The sequence below is a fragment of the Corythoichthys intestinalis genome, chromosome 5 (genome assembly GCF_030265065.1).
Source record: "Corythoichthys intestinalis isolate RoL2023-P3 chromosome 5, ASM3026506v1, whole genome shotgun sequence".
Lineage (NCBI taxonomy): Eukaryota > Metazoa > Chordata > Actinopteri > Syngnathiformes > Syngnathidae > Corythoichthys > Corythoichthys intestinalis.
In genome coordinates this window covers 26,144,631-26,156,869 of record NC_080399.1, presented here as the reverse complement: position 1 = coordinate 26,156,869, position 12,239 = coordinate 26,144,631, and the positions used below count along the sequence as shown (strand labels likewise).

The following is a 12,239-nucleotide window of genomic DNA, read 5'->3' as shown; positions in this document are numbered from 1 at the left end:
TCAGACGACTTGCGCTTCATTCAACCAAATTGTAGCAATGCGCCCCTTCACATCCTCAATAACGGTAATGTCATTGCAAAGATGGGAAAATTAATTTCCCATCTATTTCCCATCTAAATCACTACTGAAAAAAAAAAAACGTTATTAACACTGATCGCAACTGTTTTTGTTTAAACCCAGCCAAAAAAAGGGAAGTAATTGTATTATTTTTTCTAATTTTCTATCATTTTTAGCTTACAATCATAAATTGATGTCTATTATTTAGTTTAGAAAAGAAAAAAACCTTTATAAAGTTATTCACGCGTGTGTTTCTAACTTTCAAACAAATCAAGTCACAATGAAAAAATTGCATCTGTAAATAGGTCGCGGATATCTACCTCAGAACTATCGCTTTATTGGATTTTATTTTGTTACCGCCGCATTTTCCAGATATTTTGATTATTAATCGAACTAAACAAAAAAAAACAAAAAAAAAAAAAATAGCACCTTAATAAGAGAATATATTTGAAAAACCAAACCTCGACCACTCATTTTGTCCAGATTTTCATCTCGCGCTCCATGCGAAATAACCATTTTTAAGATATAAAACTAGGGCTGTTAAAATTATCAAGTTAACGGGCGGTAATTCATTTTTTTAATTAACCACGTTAAAATATTTGACGCATTTAACGCACATGCCCCACTCAAACTGATTAAAATGACAGCACAGTGTCATGTCCACTTGTTACTTGTGTTTTTTGGTGTTTTGTCACGCTCTGCTGGCGCTTGGGTGCGACTGATTTTATGGGTTTAAGCACCATGAGCATTGTGTAATTATTGACATCAACAATGGCGAGCTACTAGTTTTTTTGATTGAAAATTTTACAAATTTTATTAAAATGAAAACATTAAGAGGGGTTTTAATATAAAATTTCTATAACTTGTACTAACATTTGTCTTTTAAGAACTACAAGTCTTTCTATCCATGGATCACTTTAACAGAATGCTGATGCCATCTTGTTGATTTATTGTTATAATAAATAAATACAGTACTTATGTACAGTATGTTGAATGTACATATCCGTCTTATGTCTTATCTTTCCATTCCAACAATAATTTACAGAAAAATATGGCATATTTTATAGATGGTTTGAATTGGGATTAATTACGATTAATTAATTTTTAAGCTGTGATTAATTCGATTAAAAATTTTAATACTTTGACAGCCCTATATAAAACCCAAACATTGCCTGGTTGTGCCCATTCACAGCTGTGTCTTTACACTCGATGATAAATGCTACAAAGAGCTTTTGGATCGAAAGATGGTACCGTATTTTTCGGACTATTAGTCGCAGTTCTTTTTCATAGTTTGGCTGGGGGTGCGACTTATACTCTGGAGAGACGTGTGAGATTATTAACACATTATGATATCATTTTACATGTTATTTTGGTGTTTGGTGTTTTGGAGTTACACTGATGGTTTGGTAAACTTGTTAGCATGTTCTTTATGCTATAGTTATAGTGAATAACTCTTAATAGCTATGTTACGTTAACATACCAGCCATGTTCGCGTTTCGTTGTTAATGCATCATGTAACATTATCATACCGTACACCTATTCAGCATGTTGTTCTCTATTGTATTTTTATTTCAAATTGCCTTTCAAGATGACATCTGTTCTAGGTGCTGGATTGTATCAAGTAAATTTCCCCCAAAAATGCGACCTATACCCTGGTGCAACTCATAGTCCGGAAAATGCGACATACCCTGGTGCGACTCATAGTCCGAAAAATACGGTAAGTACTCGACAATATCTAGTTTAAAAAAGTGTACATAGTTCTTCGGCATCAAGAAGCTAAAAGTCATCATCATGACAGGGAAGACAATATATTATGATAATAATCTTGGGAAAATAGGTGTTTATTTTCATAACACAGTGATTTTTTTTCTGTGAAAAATGGCAGTTTTAATTCCTACAACATTTACTGTTCACCAAAAAAAAAAAAAAAATCCTGGACCCACAAAGTTTGAGAAACCTTGACTTGGAGACTTCAAGTCGTCCTTCCACTGGGGGATTGTTTAAAGATAGACAGGGATTATCTTAATTAGTCAAGGGTATCGACGCCGCCTTTCTCAACACCACAGAAACAACAAAAGCAATTGTGCTAAAACGGGAAATTAGCTTCAAAGTTTTGAAAATCAAGCTCCCAAGAGGAATTTGTCCTATCACTGGCATGGCTTGTGTGGGAAGAGAAGGGAGAAAAAAAATGGGGGAAAAAAAACATCAACAGAAGGCCATTCCTAAAATCCAGCTGAGGTGGCTCAACGAGCTTTGCCTTAAACGTGTTCTCGTGCTAATGGGAAGATCTGCAGGTCAGTTGGGGTTACGCAGTCTTTTCTCAACAGGAAATGAGCTTTCCGTGGGCTGTGTTCCCAAGGAAATGACAATATGTCTATGTGTTTGATCGTGGCTAATATTGTTATATTAACGGGATAAATGATTAAAAATAGGTGCATGGCGGCGGTCCAAAAAACCACCAGCGCAACTTGACACAATTTAAGTGCGCTCAATGTAGGCACAAATGCATCCTTTGGAAACAGTTTTCAAAGGCAGATGACATCAAGCACAGCAAAAGCTGTCCTACCAATAAGACTTCTTCACATGGAGCCTCTTTTTCCACAATGAATTGATCCAGTTGAGGAGCTCCTTAAGAGGCTTCAGCTTGCTGTTATCGATGTACGTACATCTATAAGTGAGGTATATACACCAGTCCGAGTCTGCAAAAACAAACCAAATAAACTCATTGAAAACAGCTGGTCTAAATATTAACTCGGGACATTAGAAAACACAGCAACTTATTAAGTTTGTAAACCTAACCAAAATATTTTGTGGACATACAGCAAGTACGAATTTTAGGAATGTGATAAATTGCTAACAGAGTGTGAAAAATCATTTTTAAAAAATCGAAATTATTCAAAGTAATTTTTGGAGCACACCATTCAACATCTCAAATATTAAAAAAAATTTTTTTTTCCAAAAATTAATTTTGTTAGAGAAAGCATGAGGGGAAGCCAAGCTGGTAAACCTTTTCTGGTAAGCCAAGGTGTCTTTCACATCATCGCTCAGATGGCTAAAGAGCCATGGGGACACAAACGAGAAAACTTTCCAAGTTCTCCGTAGTCGTTTATTTTCCTTCTCCTCTTCTTAAAATAAGCATATATATTATTACCGTATTTTTCGGACTATAAGTCACATTTCTTTTCATAGTTTGGCTGGGGGTGCGACTTATACTCCGGAGCGACTTATGTGTGAAATTATCAACACATTATTATATCATTCCACGTGTTATTTTGGTGTTTTGGAGTGACACTGATGGTTTGGTAAATTTGTTAGCATGTTCTTTATGCTATAGTTATCTGAATAACTCTAAATAGCTATGTTAAGCTAATATATCAGCTACGTTCGCATTTTGTTGTTTATGCATCATGTAACATTATCATATTGTACACTTATTCAGCATGTTGTTCTCTATTGTATTTTTATTTTAAATTGCCTTTCAAGATGACATATCTGTTCTATGTGTTGGATTTTATCAAGTTAATTTTCCCTCAAAGTGCGACTTATATAGGTTTTTTTTTCCTATTTGTTGGGCATTTTATGGCTGGTGCGACTTATACTCAGGGGCGACTTATAGTCCGAAAAATACGGTATACAATATTTCTGCAACAATGAAAGGTACATACTGTCTCGGTGTTATTTACTTCTAGTCTAGGAAAAGCCTTACTACTCGGTAGGCTGCTATTTCATCACTTATAAATATCGTCTGGCTTAACCAGGTGAAGTATTCTTTTAGTGTAACAAACGGTGGCTCAAACTGTCGGTAATGTGTGGTCATTTGCGCCACAGTGAGAGCGAAAGCTGGTCTTTGCAGATGTCTTCAGGAAAAAGGAAACAAAAGTGTATGAGCATTTAAAGCCTCCACTACTCACACTTCAGCCATTCTCAACGTGAGATGCAGGCACTCACAACTGATAATGAGGCACTCTGAAGCCACCGCAGCCAAACCCTATCCGCAGGCAGGCGAGATGCATTTTCAGGATGCAGGCATAACCAGGTAGGAAAATGCACGGCTCTAATTGTGGGGGATAACCACTAGTTCCTATTTAGTGTGTGAGGGGCAACTTAGGACAGGCAGCTGAGATGATGAAATAGAAATGAATGTGTTTCAATACTACCAAGCTCTCAGTTTTGGCATGTTTTATGGAATTCAGCAAATATGCATTGTATATTTGAAAGCAAACCTCTGAATTCAATTTATATTATCTAGATTTTTTTTTTTTTTTTGCTTTTTCAGAGAGCTATATTGTTTTTGTGACAATTTAGTTAAAAAGTTAAAAGGTTAACGGTGGCATTATATGAATGGTGAAATTAGGATCACGTGCGGAAAAATTGTTCCTCAAAAAAACCGCATCCAGAAATGTGTGAAGCAAAGGCATTGAATAAATACTACAACTTGCGTGCAGCTCATTGGAGTCCACTCATTTTGATCACGTCATCCCCTCTGGAAAATTGCAATTAAGTTCTGTGAGATAAAACATGCCAACATCTCTGCATTTCAAGGCTTGATTGGCCTATCAGCGAGGCAGCGCGCCGCCGTGCTTTTTCATCACTGTTAATTGATCCTTTCTTTAATTAACGTAGAAAGGAAAGCCCGTATCTTGTGCGCCTCGTGTCTGTCTGTCATAACACAATAAAGACCCTCTTCCTCACGCTCTCGTCCCTCTGCTGGCTGGCCGGCAGCCAAATGGACTATTTATGGCGCGGGCGATCTCAGCACGAGGAGTTCAATGGCCGGCTTCATTAACGCCGCTTTTTGCCGGCAAATTCTCATTTGCATGAGGTGGCGCCTTGCTTTTAATATGCATGTGAAGGTTAGTGGTAGGGCCAAGCCACTCTTTCTACTTCTATGCTCTGACTATTGTTCCTCAGGCTCCACCTTGTCCCTCCACCAATGTCACCAACACTGACGCATTTTCCCTGTGATTCAATTAGACAGACTCTTTTTGTTCTGCTTTTTAAAAACATTGTAGGGTGACTACAGTGGTCTCTTGTCAGAATATTATAGAAGCATGGGTTGGCAATGAAGTTCAGCAATAAACTGTAGAAATATGACATTTTCTCAGATACCTGCAGCAAATGTTGATGTTTTCCTAAATTCGTAATTCAGAGTGAGGGTGAGCCCTGGATTTCAACCAAAGATGCTGCGTCAAATCGAAAGGTCGAATACCTTTTCAATTTCAGACATTGGTCCTTGTGCCGTTTTCGTGCGTCCTGTTACTATTAACTAGCTTAACCCATTTTTTGTTGTTGTTTTTTTTTTTGTGCTAAACACAAATGTATTTGAACTACAGTATCAGTTATGTCAAATGATGATTAGTTATACCACTGTATTTTTACATTTTAGTGTGTTAGACTGGGTGATACTAGCCCACGGCAAGTGCAAAACCGGAGGAGCGACATAGGATGGCTTATTTTTCATTGTTGCACTAGAAAACATCGACTTTTCCTATTTCAAGGAGTAGGGGGCATTATAATAGCCGTGTAAAGAGTTTTACTAATTTCAATAAGATGGTGAAGTTTTTTTTGTTATTCGTGAACGACATTTCCACACAAACGCACAAAGAGGTATCCTTTAGCTTAGCAAGGCGAGGTGTGACAGTCATTTTTTGAGTGTCCCAGAGCTCACGAAACTTTAAAAAAGCACTGTGAATTGCGTGTGCCGAAACAGCCTGATAGCACAGATATCAGTATGACTGCCCCTCTGCTATTGGATGCGCTGTTGACGTCCGCGCGCCAGCGATGTGAAAATAGAACAAGTCTCTATTTTGGCCACCTCCCCTCGGCGAAAAAATTTACTCAAGACTTTCCGCTCCGTTCAAAAATGCCGCCGCCACTCACTTTCGCCGAGAAATTCCCTCCCACATACACAATGAATGGGTTGCCACTGAACCCTTCACACTTATTTTACACATTTATGAGACCTATTCTTGTTGACGTGAAAGAGACAATGAGAAATTTGGCAAGATTCAATATCAGCGTTTTTAATGGGAATGATGGAAAATGAAAGTAATTTGATTAGGGCTGTCAAACGATTAAAATTTTTAATCGAGTTAATTACAGCTTAAAAATTAATTAATCGTAATTAATCGCAATTAATCGCAATTCAAACCATCTATATAATATGCCATATTTTTCAGTAAATTATTGTTGGAATGGAAAGATAAGACACAAGATGGATATATATATTCAACATGCAGTACATAAGGACTGTATTTGTTTATTATAACAATAAATAAACAAGATGGCATTAACATTATTAACATTCTGTTAAAGCGGTCCATGGATAGAAAGACTTGTAGTTCTTAAAAGAAAAATGTTAGTACAAGTTATAGAAATTTTATATTAAAACCCCTCTTAATGTTTTCGTTTTAATAAAATGTGTAAAATTTTCAATCAAAAAATAAAACTAGTAGCCCGCCATTGTTGATGTCAATAATTACTTACACAATGCTCCTGGGTGCTGAAGCCTATAAAATCAGTCGCACCCAAACGCCAGCAGAGGGCAGCAGAACTCCTCAAAACACAATTAACAATTGGGCCTTTCACTCTTCTGTCATTTAATTCTGTCTGAGCTGGGCAAGTGCGTTAATTGCGTCAAATATTTTAACATGATTAATTTAAAAAAAAAATAATTATCGCTCGTTAACGCAATAATTTTGACAGCCCTAAATTTAATAGATAAGTTCCATATTGCAGCATGAACGTCAACATTTAGATTCAGCATAAGCAGACATCTGTGCAAAAAGTATAACCTCTACTTGTCCATGCGTAAGGATTTTGCAGAACGTTTTTCGGCAGCATATTTAAAACCTAGCTGTACCTAAAACAAATCAAAATAAAATGAAAAAAAAAAAGTTACTATGCCACTTTTAGTCCAATTTACTGTATGACTTGTACTTTCAGCAACCCTTTGAACAACTGACTCCAAACAAAGTGCTGACAGTCAACTTATTGTGGGTGTCACGAAATGAGGGTTTTCTTTGTTGGACTCAAACGGGCGTGGTCTTCAAAACTTACTTTTGATGACTTCTTTTTAGTGTATTTTAGCAGTCCTCCTGCTACTCTGACAGCTATACCTGCAGTAATGGCCGCCTCCAAGAGGTGTGAAACTGGGTCTTAACTCTTGGCCTTTATCACTGACTCTATATGTGCAGTGTCCATTGGAGCATAATGCATTTTTTTTCTTTTTCCTTCTTTCCCCAACAGAAAGACTGCAGAGAAATGAACATGTGAGTATCTGTTTCTGTCTAATTAAATCCATTGAACAACCCTCAAGGCGTCCTTCCTCTGCCAACACACACATTCTGTGGGTGCACACTGCCACCTAATGACCAGAAAAATAATCCACTCCATTTTCTACTGGCTGCCTTGATTGCTGCTAACTGCTGATGGTGGCATCAGTCATGGCGTGCCAGGATAAAACAACTCTTTTAAGATCACATATCTCTTTTGAAGGCTTCTTTATTACTATTTGTACAACAAGCCGGGGCCGCCTCTAATGGCTGCAAATCAGCCAAGCCGGAGGCGTAAATGCAAGCAAGTGCCGCCGCTCTTATGTGTTATCATTGCTGCGAGGTGTGTTTTGTGCAAAAGGCCTCCTCATTTGTGGCCGCTTGGTTGGTGTTGTTGCTTTTGGAGAACAAAGCCTAGAAGGAGAAGTGGTGGCTGGAGGAGCAATTTTTGTCCATCAAGGGGGCTTGTTGAAGAGTTCAATTATTTGTCTTGTGAAGTATTGCGAGGATGTGGTCAGCTCATCAGCAACAAGGAGAAGGCAAAGTGTTCAGCACATGGACTTGAAGGGATGAAGTCCTTGTGTGCAGGATAAGATGAAATATACAGAAAGCGCTGTTTATAGCGGGGGATATGTTTAAGACTCACCCGAGATAGGAGAAAAATGCTTCAATATAGCTAAACCATATATGACATGTTAAAAACCCCAAAAACTTCAAACATGCAAATTTAGTATAGTGTGCGTTTCATGTAATCCTTACAAAGAATTGTATCCTGTAGTTAAACACCAAAAACGTTCAACAAAAAACGTATACTGCAATTTCATGTTAAAGTGTTATCATCTGCTTAAATTTTTAAAAATGCTGAAGGACATAGACGGGTTGTGTGAATCAGGACAGTCTCATTGAAAAGCAAAGATAAAATACAAAACAAACTCACAGTTTTTGATGTGAAGTTTAGAATCGTTGGTGACCTCTGCTTCCTCTTCTTGCTTTTAACTTTGCTGCATTTTTTCTGGCAGAGCTCAATGCTGCCCAGCATGTTGAGGCACACGGTGGTACTACAGAAACCAACCTCCACTGGAGTAAAATTTTGTAGTTTGACATTTATTTTCTTTATTTTATTGATAATCGCATCAGATTAAAATTTTGGGGGGAAAAAACATTAGAATTTGTCTATATTGCACTTAAGTCCTTTTCTGATCGATGTATTAATGAGATTCAATAAAATAAAATAAATAAATAAATAAGACTTGCTACAACATTATCAGGGGTGAGGAATGTTCGAAAAGCATCTATACAAGTATTGTTACCATGATGGAATTTTACCCAAGTTAAAATACTGGTGTAAAAATCTACTCAAAGTCAAATGTTATTTTGAAAACGTTACATTTTTGAAGGTTCAAAATGGGGAAGACAAACAAATCAACAGACATGATAGAAAATTACTTATAAGTAAGGTACCGTAGACTCATTACTATATGAGCGCAATTGTAACGGCACCCATTTTTTTTTTAAACATAGTGCTGCTCTTAATGTGATGTAAATTATTTTAGCCTAGCCCTAGGGTGACCATATTTTTATTTCGAAAAAAGAGGACACTCAGCTCACCCTCGAGATCCTTAAACTTTACTTGAAGTTCACTCAAAGATGCCTTATCACTTTAATATATTTAAAGTGTGCCTCCTCCTGGATAGAAAAAAATAGTTTTATTAATATATAAATGAATAAATAAATAAATAGCTATATCCAAAAACACAAATTCAAATTCGCAGAGGTTACCTAACAGACTTTGTTATTCCTAAAATAATAATACAAAAAACGTAGGAATTATATAGTGATTTTAAAAAATTAAAAAATAAATTTAAAAAAAGCCTCTTCTGTAATGGTGAATCCTTGAAACAGACAAAATGATAGTTGTCTTTTTAATTCTTACTGTACCAATAAATCATCAGGAACACTATTCTAAATTACACCTCTTCTGTAGAAAATCCAGCTTTAACAAAAAAAAAATACTCATTTCTCTTTCCAGTAAAATAATGTACATTAAACCGTATGACAACCACTACAATTGTCAGTGGCAAATTGTTATTCCACTCAGTTATTATTCTCATTCAATGTTCTAGATTACACGCAAACAATAACCGAAATAAACAGACAAACCATTTAACCAGCATGTTTCCAAAAGCAGTACGTCAAAACTGCATATTACATAATGCCTAGCGCAGCTTACCTCACTGACAACTTGAACCGATAGCCAAGGCAAAAATCAAACATTGCTATAGACCCCACTCACATGACGTCGCAACCACGCCTCCGCGCCATATTGTCCGTCAGCTCGTCGTGTTTACGCATTACCGCTACGTAAATTCCTCCTATTATGGCGTGTTTTTCTGCTCATTAACATTAATAATCAAAATGGTGAAGGCGTGTGTGGCGGTTGGCTGCAGTAACAGAGAAGATAGACGGAGAGACTTGAAGTTCTACCGTATTCCGAGAAACCCGGAGAGGACAGCGAGATGGACTGCTGCAATTCGACGAGAAAACTGGGCACCAAACGATCACCACAGATTATGTAGTAGTCATTTTATATCTGGTAAGATGCATTTAATATATATTTAGAGGGTTTTGAGCTGACAACCACAATTAAGATCATTACGAGGCGAATCGCCGACAACATACAGTTTCAAATTCAAAATGCTTATTTCCTCCACCATCATTATTTTATGAATAATATTTAGCTGGTAACAAGTGAAAGAAAATGGCCTTGTCTACGGATCATCAGTTAAACAGGGATGTCCAAACGTTTTGCAAAGGGGGCCAGATTTGGTGTGGTAAAAATGTGGGGGGCTACCTGGGCTGATTTACATAGAACAATACATTTAAAGAATTTTTAGCAAGCCCTTCTGTGTGTCACAATTGCTTTATTTTTTTTTATTTTTTTAATTCATAATTTCAACAATCTCGCCTTTGTGGCGTTCTCTTTCGACCCTCGGGCTCTTGCGAAATACTGCTGCTGTGAAATCAAATTAGCTTCAAGCTGCTTTAATTTCTCGTTGCGTATCTTCCGTCTTGTCATACATGTCAGCGTGTCTTGTTTAGTAATATCCCCTCACATCGAACTCTTTGAAACCAGCGACTGTCTCTTTGCAAATGAGGCAGACACAGTTGCGTATTTTATTGAAGAAATAGTCCAATATCCACCTATCCTTGAAGCGACGCAGTCAACTTTTTTTTTTATTGATTGTCGCCATTTTAGAAAATTGGAAGGAAAGGGTTACACGGGGTAATGTTGCTTAGAGTGCTGCTCTTAAAGTTTTTCGAACTTTCGTGAGGATACGCTGAGTTTCTGTGGACAAGATAGTTGTAAATATCAGGGTAGCAGATGTCAGGCAGATACGGCGAAGACAGCGAGTCGAAAAATATCGATTTAGGCATCAAATATGGATCTGGCGACTGGATCGATCAAAGCTTTTCCACATAACGCCTTTTATGCAACACATCCAATGAGTTTACAACGTCTGAAAGCACCGGGGCTTCCATTAATTGCACTATAAATTGCACGATAAATTGAGACCATTGAGAATACGGACAATGACGGACAATATGGCGGCACAATACAGTGACACGTCATTGTGTGACGTTGGTGAGTGGGGTCTGTAAAAGTTTACATTCAACGGCAATGTAACGATGCTACACCAAATGGGATTTTACAGATCACACCAGTAAAAAGCTCCCACAGAAGTAAACAGTTGCCGAAAGGTTAGCAACATTACATACCGATAGCCTTTGAGCTCCTGTCGTGACAAAGATTTGTTAGTGAGTGAGAATTGACAGTTGACGCCATGATAAAGCCAGTCTGTGACGGCGCACGCATGTGCAAATTTGTATCCAAAGTAGAATAAAGGTATTTTTGACTTCATTATACTTTTAGGTACAGTACGTGAGCATTTGATTATATACGTATTGAACGCAAGTCTTAACAACTGAGCAGGCTCTTTGGGAACACATCACAAGCCCGACAGTACCGTACAATTCTGTACAAATCATCAGTCAAAAAAACGGATATTTTCATAAATTTATAAAACTCTGCCGGACGCCCAGAACAGGATGTAAAAAGTGGACATGTCCGGGCAAACACGACATTCGGGCACCCAATGTTAGCCATACTAATTAGCAATGTTGTGTTATAGAAGCCATAGCATTTGTTTCTTCAATGCTACACACTAACAACTGTGCAACTCACTGAATTTTTGACTGATTTATTTTATTTATAACAAAAGGTATTAGCGTGGCTATGATTCTGACTGGATTTTGAGAAAATATTATAAATATTCGTAATTATGTATTAAAATTACTGTATCTCTGACGTTTATGATGAATCAAGCAGTTTAAAAATCAGTCAAAAATTGAGCAGTTTATAGCTTTTTTAAAGTACATGATCCATTAACTACACTGATATTTATGGAATAGCGTTCCGCACAAATGCTATTTTTAGACTGCAAGGCTATGTGACGTCACTATCGTAAACCGGAAGGGGATCAACATAGAAGCGCGCTCGCATACAACCCATGCTTGTACTGCTTGTTTTCTGCCGGTAATCTTTCAAAAAAAGAACATGCCGAGAAAACACTGCTGCTTGTAGAAACGTCTCTAGACATTACGACCATCCACATATGAAGGATGTTTTCTTCATATGTTTCCCGAAGTCAAAAAAGAGGGAAAAAATGTGAACAATGGATCACTTGTGCGGACGTCCAAAAGACCAGTTTAACGCCAGCAAGGCGAAGCCATTCACCTTCATATGCAGTAAACATTTGGTTGGGGCTGATCTATTGCCTGCCACAGCCTGCCCTGAAGAGGTAAGTCATTTTGATTTTTTCAGTGTGGCGTTTTGCCGTGCTGCTTCTG

General features: G+C 37.4%; 1 long non-coding RNA gene across 1 annotated transcript in view; it reads right to left on the bottom strand.

Moving 5' to 3' along the window:
• The window catches only part of LOC130916301 (uncharacterized), a 49,351-nt gene extending 41,034 nt beyond the window's left edge, over positions 1-8,317 (bottom strand). Inside the window, exons 1-2 of the long non-coding RNA XR_009063244.1 lie at positions 8,269-8,317; positions 2,624-2,756 (exon numbers count right to left, since the gene is read on the bottom strand). This is a non-coding gene — a long non-coding RNA (uncharacterized LOC130916301). The remainder of the gene's footprint in view (positions 1-2,623; positions 2,757-8,268) is intronic.
• Between the last annotated feature and the right edge of the window lie 3,922 nt (positions 8,318-12,239).